This window comes from Octopus sinensis, linkage group LG2 (genome assembly GCF_006345805.1).
Source record: "Octopus sinensis linkage group LG2, ASM634580v1, whole genome shotgun sequence".
In the NCBI taxonomy this organism is placed as follows: Eukaryota; Metazoa; Mollusca; class Cephalopoda; order Octopoda; family Octopodidae; genus Octopus; species Octopus sinensis.
This window is the reverse complement of record NC_042998.1, coordinates 103321847-103331366: the sequence shown is the minus strand read 5'-3', so window position 1 is coordinate 103331366 and position 9520 is coordinate 103321847. Positions and strand designations below refer to the sequence as shown.

The window sequence follows — 9520 nt, the reverse complement described above, 5'->3', positions numbered from 1 at the left end:
ACAAATACAGTTCTTCCTATGTAAAGTTCAAATCGTCAAATAATACTTCTTAGTTGAGTTTGCAGTCAGATTTTCCATAAACACACTGCTATTTTAAAATGAAAGCACAGGATGGATGATATAACCCTTGATGCACAAAAGACAGAACAATCATGAATGCAAAATCTTTGTTAAAATGTCTGCTGGCAACCGATAAAGGGCAAACGAATAACAACTGTATCGTTACAATATCCACGTATTTCAAAAGAACGTATTGATCACGTCACAAGTCGGGATCTATAATCATCTGTAATTAGAAAAAGAATTTGTTTTCAAGATATGCTTTCTCTCAGATCTGAAATCTTCTATCAGCACGCGTGTTTTATTGAGGCTACACTAAATGTATTTCCCTATCATACAAGGAAAATGTATTTGTTATCTCTTGTTGTAATGGTGTTGCGGTTTTGACTAAACCATATCATTGACTACCTTTTCCCTCTAACTACAGATCGTGATGTATTAACATGCAATAAAAAGTTAAAAGTTGTCCCATTTCTGAATATGGAGTGTGTTTTGCGTATATTTTCCCCATAGACTCGGTCTAATTACTCCCGAGGTTTTCTGTGAGCGATACTTCATCCCAGCGGATAGTATATCTATGAGGTACTTGCAATTGAATGGACACGAGTACGCTACTTTGACTGGTGAATTTGACACAATTTTATGCATTTTGTAAATTAAATAATTTTCTCGTATTCTAAGCGTTCAAACTACACCATCGGATGATATATGATATATTCAGGCTATTAAGTGATATCTCTCTCACTGTCTGTCAGTCTCTCTGTCTGTCTATGTCTCTCTTTATATATATATATATATATATATATTATATATATATATATATATATATTATATATATATATATATATATATACACACACAGGGGTTGGACAAAATAATGGAAACACCTTAAAATTTCAAACAAATTTATTTTGAAATAGAGTAGTACCGCTTTTGGCAGTAATTAAGTCTTGAATTCTACGGGGTATGGACTCATACAAAGTTTGAATTGTCTCCAAAGGAGTTTTTGTCCATTCTTCAGCTAAAACAGTCTCCATTCCTTGTAGTGACGATGGTGGAGGATATCGGCACCTTACTTGTTTTTCTAAAATGCACCATAAATGTTCAATAATATTGAGATCTGGGGACAGTGGTGGCCAGATAAGATGTTCAACTTCTTTAGAATGTTCCACATGTCATTCAGTAAGAACTTTAGTTGTGTGAGTTGGTGCATTATCATCCTGAAAGACTAGGTTTCTCTCCGGAAACAGCTCCGCAAACATAGGTTAAATTTGATCAGATAAAATGCTTAATTAATCTTGACTATTAATTCTGGAATGAAGGGAAACCATTGGCTGGCGGATTTCCAAGATATAACCCCCAGATCCTCACAAATCCTCCTCCATGTTTAACAGTTGGAAGAAGGCAGTCTGTGTCAAATGCTTGTTTTGGTTGTGTCCACACGTATACTCGGACGGTGGTCGGAAATGAGGTAAAAGAAGACTCGTCCGAGAAAATAACATTCTTCCACTACTCTAGGGACCAATTCTGTAGGTTTTTACTCCACTATATACTCTTAGCAACGTTTTGTTTTTGAAAGTTGTGGTTTTCTGATTGCAGCCCTTCCATGAAATCCGGTTTTGTGCAGCTCCCGGTGAACAGTTTTTGTGGATACTGGGTTCTTAAGGTGGTCGTTAAGCTCTGCAGTAATTTTGGGAGCTGTGCTTTTGTGATCCTTTCTAACAATTCGCGTAAGAGTCCGATGGTCTCTATCTGAAAGTTTTGGTTTTCTTCCGGAGTTTTGTTTCGACGAGGAGGTTTTCCCTCTTTCTCAAAGACTGCCATTACTTTCGAGACAGTACTTCTTTATACACCAAGCATTTCGGCTGCTTTCATTACGCTAGCGCCTGCCATATGATCACAACCAATTTGACCTCTGTGAAAGTCCGATAGATCTGTCATTTTAATGAATTTTAATTACCTTTTTCTGATGATATCTGAAAAGAAACAGCAATGTTAGCAAAACATATTAAGCAGCACTAATTCATAAATCACAAAACATAAAAATAAGCAAACTTTTGAACGTTTTATAGATTTTCCAATATCATGATGCTATGATGCTAGCTATTTCCATTATTTTATCCAACCCTTGTGTATATATTAGCAAAGTTGCTAGTTGTAAAATCTCAAGAAGAGATCAAATCACTATTAACCAGTAAAGATAATCGCCAAATCAAAGTGGCTGTTTCATGTAAATAATAGTTTAACCCCAGGCAGATCTTCCGCCTGCCGGTTATCGGTGCAGCCTGCACCATATACATACATATACATACATATATATATATACAAACATACATACATACATATATATATATATATATATATATATATATATATATATATATATATATATATATATATATATATATATATATATATATATATATATATATATATATATATATATATATATATATATATATATATATATATATATATATATATATATCTATATATATTGCTAGAAGGGGTGAGATTCCCTGCCATCCATTAGCAGACAACAGGATCGCAAGACTGACTTCGTGCAGGTTGGCTCATCTTCAGTCGCGAGCATATATTGCTGGCTGGAGCGAGCTCAAACCATCTCTCTAGTGACGAGGTGCTCGTGACTGAAGATGAGCCAACCAGCTCGAAACTGAGTCAGTCTAGCGTTCCCCCGCTAGCAATATATACATATGTACAGGGTGCAGGCTACACCGATAACAAGCTGGCAGAAGCTCTGCTTGGGGTTAAACTAATTGTAACATGGAACAGCTACTTTGATGTGGTGATTATCTTTACTGGTATATACGAGGGGCGTTCAATAATTAATACCCCTGACCCACTTTCCATAGCAGTAGAGCAACGAAACTTGGCACAGTTATTAGCCTTTTCCTACATAGGAACCACCTAGAGTTACGCATTTCACCCATTGTTTGATGCAGCTCTGGAGACCGTTTTTGTAGAAGACCCCAGCTTGGTCCTTCAATCACGACGTGACTTTAGAAATCATGGCTGCATCATCTGGGAAATGCTTTCCTTTCAAAAACAACTACATGGCTGGGAAGAGGTGAAAATCGGAGGGTGCAAGGTCAGGAGAATAGGGGGATGGAGGAGGAGTTCATAGCCGCACGCCTGTGCTTCTGATCTGGCGACAGGCGAGTTGTGGACTTCCTGCAGGAGGAGGATGCCTTTGCTGAACTTGCCCCGCCTCTTGATCTTAATAACTTCTCTTAATTTCCTCAAAAGTGAAGCATAATAGGCTCCTGTAATTGTGGTACCCTTTTCCCAGGAAATCTGTCATCACTACTCCCTCCTGGTCCCAGAAGACTGTGAGCATGACCTTGCCAGCGGAGGGCTGCACCCTTGCCTTCTTTGGAGGAGGTGAGTCACGGTGCTTCCACTGCATTGACTGGGCTTTGATCTCTGGATCATAGTGATAGACCCAGGTTTCATCCTGTGTAATCAGTCTTTTAAAAAATTTTGACTCATCTTCTTGGCACATCTCCAAATTCATCCTAGAGCACTCGACGTGTTCTTGCTTCTGGAAAGATTTGAGCAACCTGGGAATCCATCTGGCAGACACCTTTTTCCATATGCAAATGGTCAAGAATGATAGTTTCCACAGACCCGGTACTAATCTTGACCTCATGGGCTATTTGGCGAATAGTTATGCGTCGATCTTCCAAAATGGCAGCCTCAATTTGACGGACAGATGCCTCATCAATGACAGAAGGGGGGCGATCAGATCAGCTAGATCAAACAAAGGCAAGTGGATCAGGAGCATTACTTATTGAACATCCCTCGTATATATATATATATATCGTTGTCACAGGAGAGATAGAGAACGAAGAAAGGTTGAGAGAGAGAGAGAGAGAGAGAGAGAGAGAGAGAAAGAGAGAAAGTGACATAAAGTACGAGAAAAAGAGATGGATAGAGAGTGAGGGAGAGAGAAAGAAAGGGAAAGAGAGTGAGCAACAAAAAAGGACATAATTCTAAGTAACGAGTTGAACGAAGACCGACTGGAAATTTCCTTAAATTCTCATGCTTCCCCGAGGCATAATAATCTGAAATTCTTTACAATAGTATTTGAAATATATTCCTACATGGTAGTAATACAAATGTATATTACAACAACAACAACAACAACAACAGCCACAACAACAACAGCAGCGGCGGCAGCAAAAACAACAAAATTAATAATAATAATCATTTCTACAATAGGCACAAGACCTGAAATTTTGGGGGAGGGGACTAGTCAATTACATCGACCCTAGTACGCAACTGATACTTAATTTATCGACCCCGAAAGGATGAAAAACAAAGTCGACCTCGACGGAATTTGAACTAAGAATTTTGCGGCAGCCGAAATACCGATTTCTTTACTACCCACAAGGGGATAAACACAGAGAGGACAAACAAGGACTGACAAACGGATTAAGTTGATTATATCGACCCCAGTGCGTAAATGGTACTTATTTAATCGACCCTGAAAGGATGAAAGGCAAAGTTGACGTCGGCTGAATCTGAACTCAAGAACGTAACGGCAGACGAAATACCGCTAAGCATTTCGTCCGGCGGGCTAACTTTTCTGCCAGCTAGCCGCCTTAATAATAAATAACTATCCTTTGAATTATAAGCACAAGGCCTGAAATTTAGGAGAGGTGAATAGTCGATTACATCGAACCCAGTACACAACTGGTACTTAATTTATCGACCCCGAAAGGATGAAAGACAAATTCAACCTCGGTGGGATTTAAACTCAGACTGTAGCGACGGGCGAAATACTGCTAATCATTTTGTCCAGCGTGCTAACAATTCTGCCATCTCACTTCCTTTAATAATAATAATAATAATAATAATAATAATAATAATAATAATGATAATAATAATAATAATAATAATAATAATAATAATATAATAATAATAATAATAATAATAATAATAATAAAACCATCCTAATTCTCAAATCCAATGAAACGGCAAGACCACAAAACTACAGACCTATAACCTGTCTCCCTACAATGTACACAGCCTTTACTTCAGTAATATCGCAAAGATTGAACAAGCATTTGGACGAAACCACCTGTTTCCAGAAGAGCAGAAGCGATGCTGCAAGTCTCATATGGCTGTAAAGATCAACTAATGATCAATAAGGCCATAACTGAAGACAGCCACAGACAGAAGAAAGGCCTCAATATGGCCTGGATCGACTACCGAAAGGCTTTTGAAAGCATTCCCCACATGTGGATGCTCGAAACACTAGCCATTAAGAAGGTAGCACCAATAATTATAAAATACATAAGACACTCTATGAATAAATGGCAGACAGTGCTACGGCTCCAAACAAAAGAGGGACTTGTGAAAACCAAAGCCATCCTCATTAGAAGACATGCTCTCTCCACTCCTTTTCTTCTTGGCACTGACACCTCTATCTGATATGCTAAATAGAACTGGATGCGGATACAAATGTTACAGCAAAACAATCAGTTACCTTTTATATATGGATGACCTTAAACTATACGCTACAAATGACAAACAGCTGGAAACACTACAACAGACAGTAGTTGGATTTACCAAATAAATAGATATGAAATTTGGATTCGAAAAATGTGCCAAAGCAACCTTAAAAAGAGGAAAACCAGTTAAGAGTAGCAACATCACGCTAGATAAAGCCAATGAAATAAGAGAATTAGACCAAAGCCAGACATACAAATATTTAGGAATCCATGAACTAGATATGATACAACACACACAAATGAAAGAGAAAAAAAGAAAAAATACTACAGACGAGTTAGATCAATACTAAAAACAGAGCTCAATGCGAAAAACAAGATAATAGGTATTAACACTTTAGCCGTCCCAGTTATAAGTTACAGCTACAATATCCTTAACTGGACACTAAATGAACTAACCGAAATAGACAGGAAAACAAGAAAAATAATGACAGGATCTACGATGCATCACCCAAAATCTGATATAGAAAGGCTATATATACAACGTATAGTAGGTGGTAGAGGCCTTATACAGCTGGAAAATTATTATAACATAACCGCCATAGGACTGCAAAAATATCTACTTTAGAAGCAAGGAAAACTTATACAAATAGCGGCAAAACACGAGTAAAACAAAAGCCTGTTCTCAGTATTTAAGGAAGCTAGCAGATACAAACAAGAAATAATACTACGTAACAAATATGAAGAAGAAGAAGAACAACAAAAGCTATAAAACAAATGAAATCAAACTAAAACTAGAAGAGCAACAGACCATGATAAAACGATGGCAAGAAAAGCCCCTTCATGGCAAATACTGGACTAAAGTAAATGCAAAAGAAATAGACAGAGAAAAATCCCAGCAATGGTTGAGAAGCTCAGGACTCAAAGCAGAGACGGAAGGATTTTTAATTGCAGCACGAGAACAAAGCCTTCCCCTAGAAATTACCAAAAACATATAATGAAAAGAAATATAACAAGTAACTGCAGAATAATTGGAGATGGACAAGAAGCAATCAATCATATTATCTCTGGCTGACCAGTCCTGGCTAAGAAGGAATATATTCACAGACACGACGGAGTTGGGGCCTACATACGCTGGAAGCTATGCCAACATTATGGAATAACAACAGAAAAAGATGGTAGAGACACACACCAGAAAAGGTCAAAGAAAACGAGAAAGCAACCATACTCTGGGATATGCCAATACACACAGATAGAGAAATTAAGGCCAATAGGCCAGATATAGTTTTCAGAGATCATGAAGAAAATATGCTTTCTAATTGATGTATCAATACCAGCAGATGGCAATGTGTCTCGAAAAGAAATAGAGAAACTTTCAAAATACAAAGACCTGGAAATAGAGGTAACTCGAATGTGGAATCTAAAAACAAAAAACAATTCCTATCATAGTAGGCGCATTAGGTATGATAAAAAAATATTCAGACAAATACATAACAAAAACACCAGGACTTACAAATATATATAACATACAGAAAATTGCACTACTAGGCACTGCACACATCCTACGCGAAACACTATCAATGCAGTAACCATCAGAGCATCACAACAAATCACAGCACATACCCAAGGCACACAGAGCTGCGCTCGGTAGTGAAGTGAAAACACGCTATAAAAATAAAACTACTGAATAATAATAATAATAATAATAATAATAATAATAATAATAATAATAATAATAATAATAATAATGATAATATGGTTGTGATGCACTGTGCCTGGTGTACGCTTATCAGAAGGGTAGTCATGGAGTATTGATATGAACCAAACGGCGGTCTCGTGCCATGAAGAAGCTTTGCTAAACAAGAACAATGGTAAATGTAAAGCTGTCAGAAAAAAAGATCATTAGAACTTTGGAACCAGCTGGGTATGTTCCAGATTATTGAAAATGAACTTATGAATCAGATAAAAATAATTCGGAATAGAAGCTTTCGTAATGAGGCCTAGATTCAGACAATTAGGAAAAGTCTGAAAAGCCTCTGTAGTGATGAGAATCTTGAGGAGAATAACGTCGGTGAAGATCAGCGAATGCGTAGGCAAGGTGAAGTAGTAGTAGAGGAGAGGCCGGCCAATCAATATAATGTAGAAAATCTTGAAATAAGAGAGGATATGAGTGAGGAACAGAGAAACCACAGGAAAAGATTCGAGAATATAATAATTATAAGAAGAGAGACCAAGCCGGTGAATTTGAGAAGCTTCGACCGTGAAATGCGCGAACCAAACAATTGATGGGATTCTGAAATACATTCTAACAAAAAATCTAACGGAAACAAGAGACTTGTTCAGATTCGCTTCAATTTTAGTAGGTGAACTGATTGAAAAGAAAGAGAGGAAAGTAGACGGACAGAAGGAGCCATGATGGAAGCAGAGAACTGCTTATATATATATATATATATATATATATAATATTATATATATATATATATATATATATATATATATATATATATATATATATATATGTGAAATAGAAGATGAATAATCTTGTAGTAGATTAATCAAAAGTTTAACCGATACCTTAGTAGCAAAAATCATAGCAGTAAACAGCACGGTTGGAGGTACAATCATCTGGCGTTGCAACCGTGCGTTGGTGCGGATAATTGAAATTAAAACATTATTGGTGAATTGAAGAAATGGAGCTGAACGCAGATTGAACAGAAATCGTTTTATTTCATTCTACACGTGTAGAATGAAATAAAACGATTTCTGTTCAATCTGCGTTCAGCTCCATTTCTTCAATTCACATATATATATATATATATATATATATATATATATTATATATAATATATATATATATATGTATATATATATATATATAACTGTGCGTAAGTTATACCTGTGCGTAAAGATCTGAGTCGCATAGAAGAGTGGTCCAAAGGACAATGGAAAAATGGAATAGAAAATGCCAGGGCATATCTTGACGCGAAGTACCAAATAAAAAAGAAGGGATTCAAAATTGTCATCGAAACCCTAAAACAACGTGTGCAGGCTAAAACATTACAGGTGAAACGCTACACTGATCGCATATCGTAGTTCCAGCAAAACCGGTTATTCGCAAATAACCAGAGACAGTTTTTTAAGGGCTTAGGAGGAAATACAGAAGATAATACATGCCAATTCTGGAATAACATCTAGGGAAAGAAGTTTCGTACAATCACAGTGCTGAGTGGATTCATTCCGTGAGATCCGAACTCCATCTCCTGGAGGCTCCACGACAAGATCATGCGCGCATAACAACGGGAGATGTCATTGCACAGATATCAAAACTGCCAAACTGGAAAGCAGCAGGATCAGGCAGAATTCAAGGCTACTGGCTCAAGTGGATTAGGTCAATACGCAAGAGAATTGCGTTGCAATTCGATAATTGCCTACAGAGCAGTACAGTTCCGGAGCAGATGGTAGAGGGAAGAACAACATTGTTAATGAAAGATCGATCAAAGAGCAATGAGGTTGGCAATTACCGACCCATTGCTTGTCTTAACCTCTTATGGAAAGTATTAACAGATACCCTTGCAGGGAAAGTGTATACGTTCCTTGCAGAAAACCATGTTCTGACAGTAGAACAAATAATGATACCGGAAAGGGTCCAAGGGCACCAAGGACCACCTTGTGATAGACAAGGTAATAATGAACTGTAAACGGTACCAAAAAACTTATACAAGGTCTGGATAAACTTCAAAAAGGCTTACGACATTCGTGGATTTTGGAAACATTCGATATGTGTGGAATAGCTGAGAACTTGTGTGCACTGATCAAGAACAGCATACCTAGTTGGAAAATGCGTCTTTCCTGTAACAACCAGCACTTAGCCGCGGTAATAATTAACAGAAGTATCTTCCAAGGAGACTCTTGTTCACCTCTGTCATTTGTTATAGCTTTGATCCCACTTTTTGCAGTCTTGCGCAAAATCAACGTGCACTATGGGC

The 9520-nt window shown here is 37.3% G+C and overlaps 1 protein-coding gene across 1 annotated transcript in view; it reads left to right on the top strand.

Annotated features, from left to right (window-relative positions):
• The window catches only part of LOC118762307 (basic phospholipase A2 homolog 2-like), a 57947-nt gene that overhangs the window by 16412 nt on the left and 32015 nt on the right, over positions 1–9520 (top strand). The window lies entirely within an intron of this gene.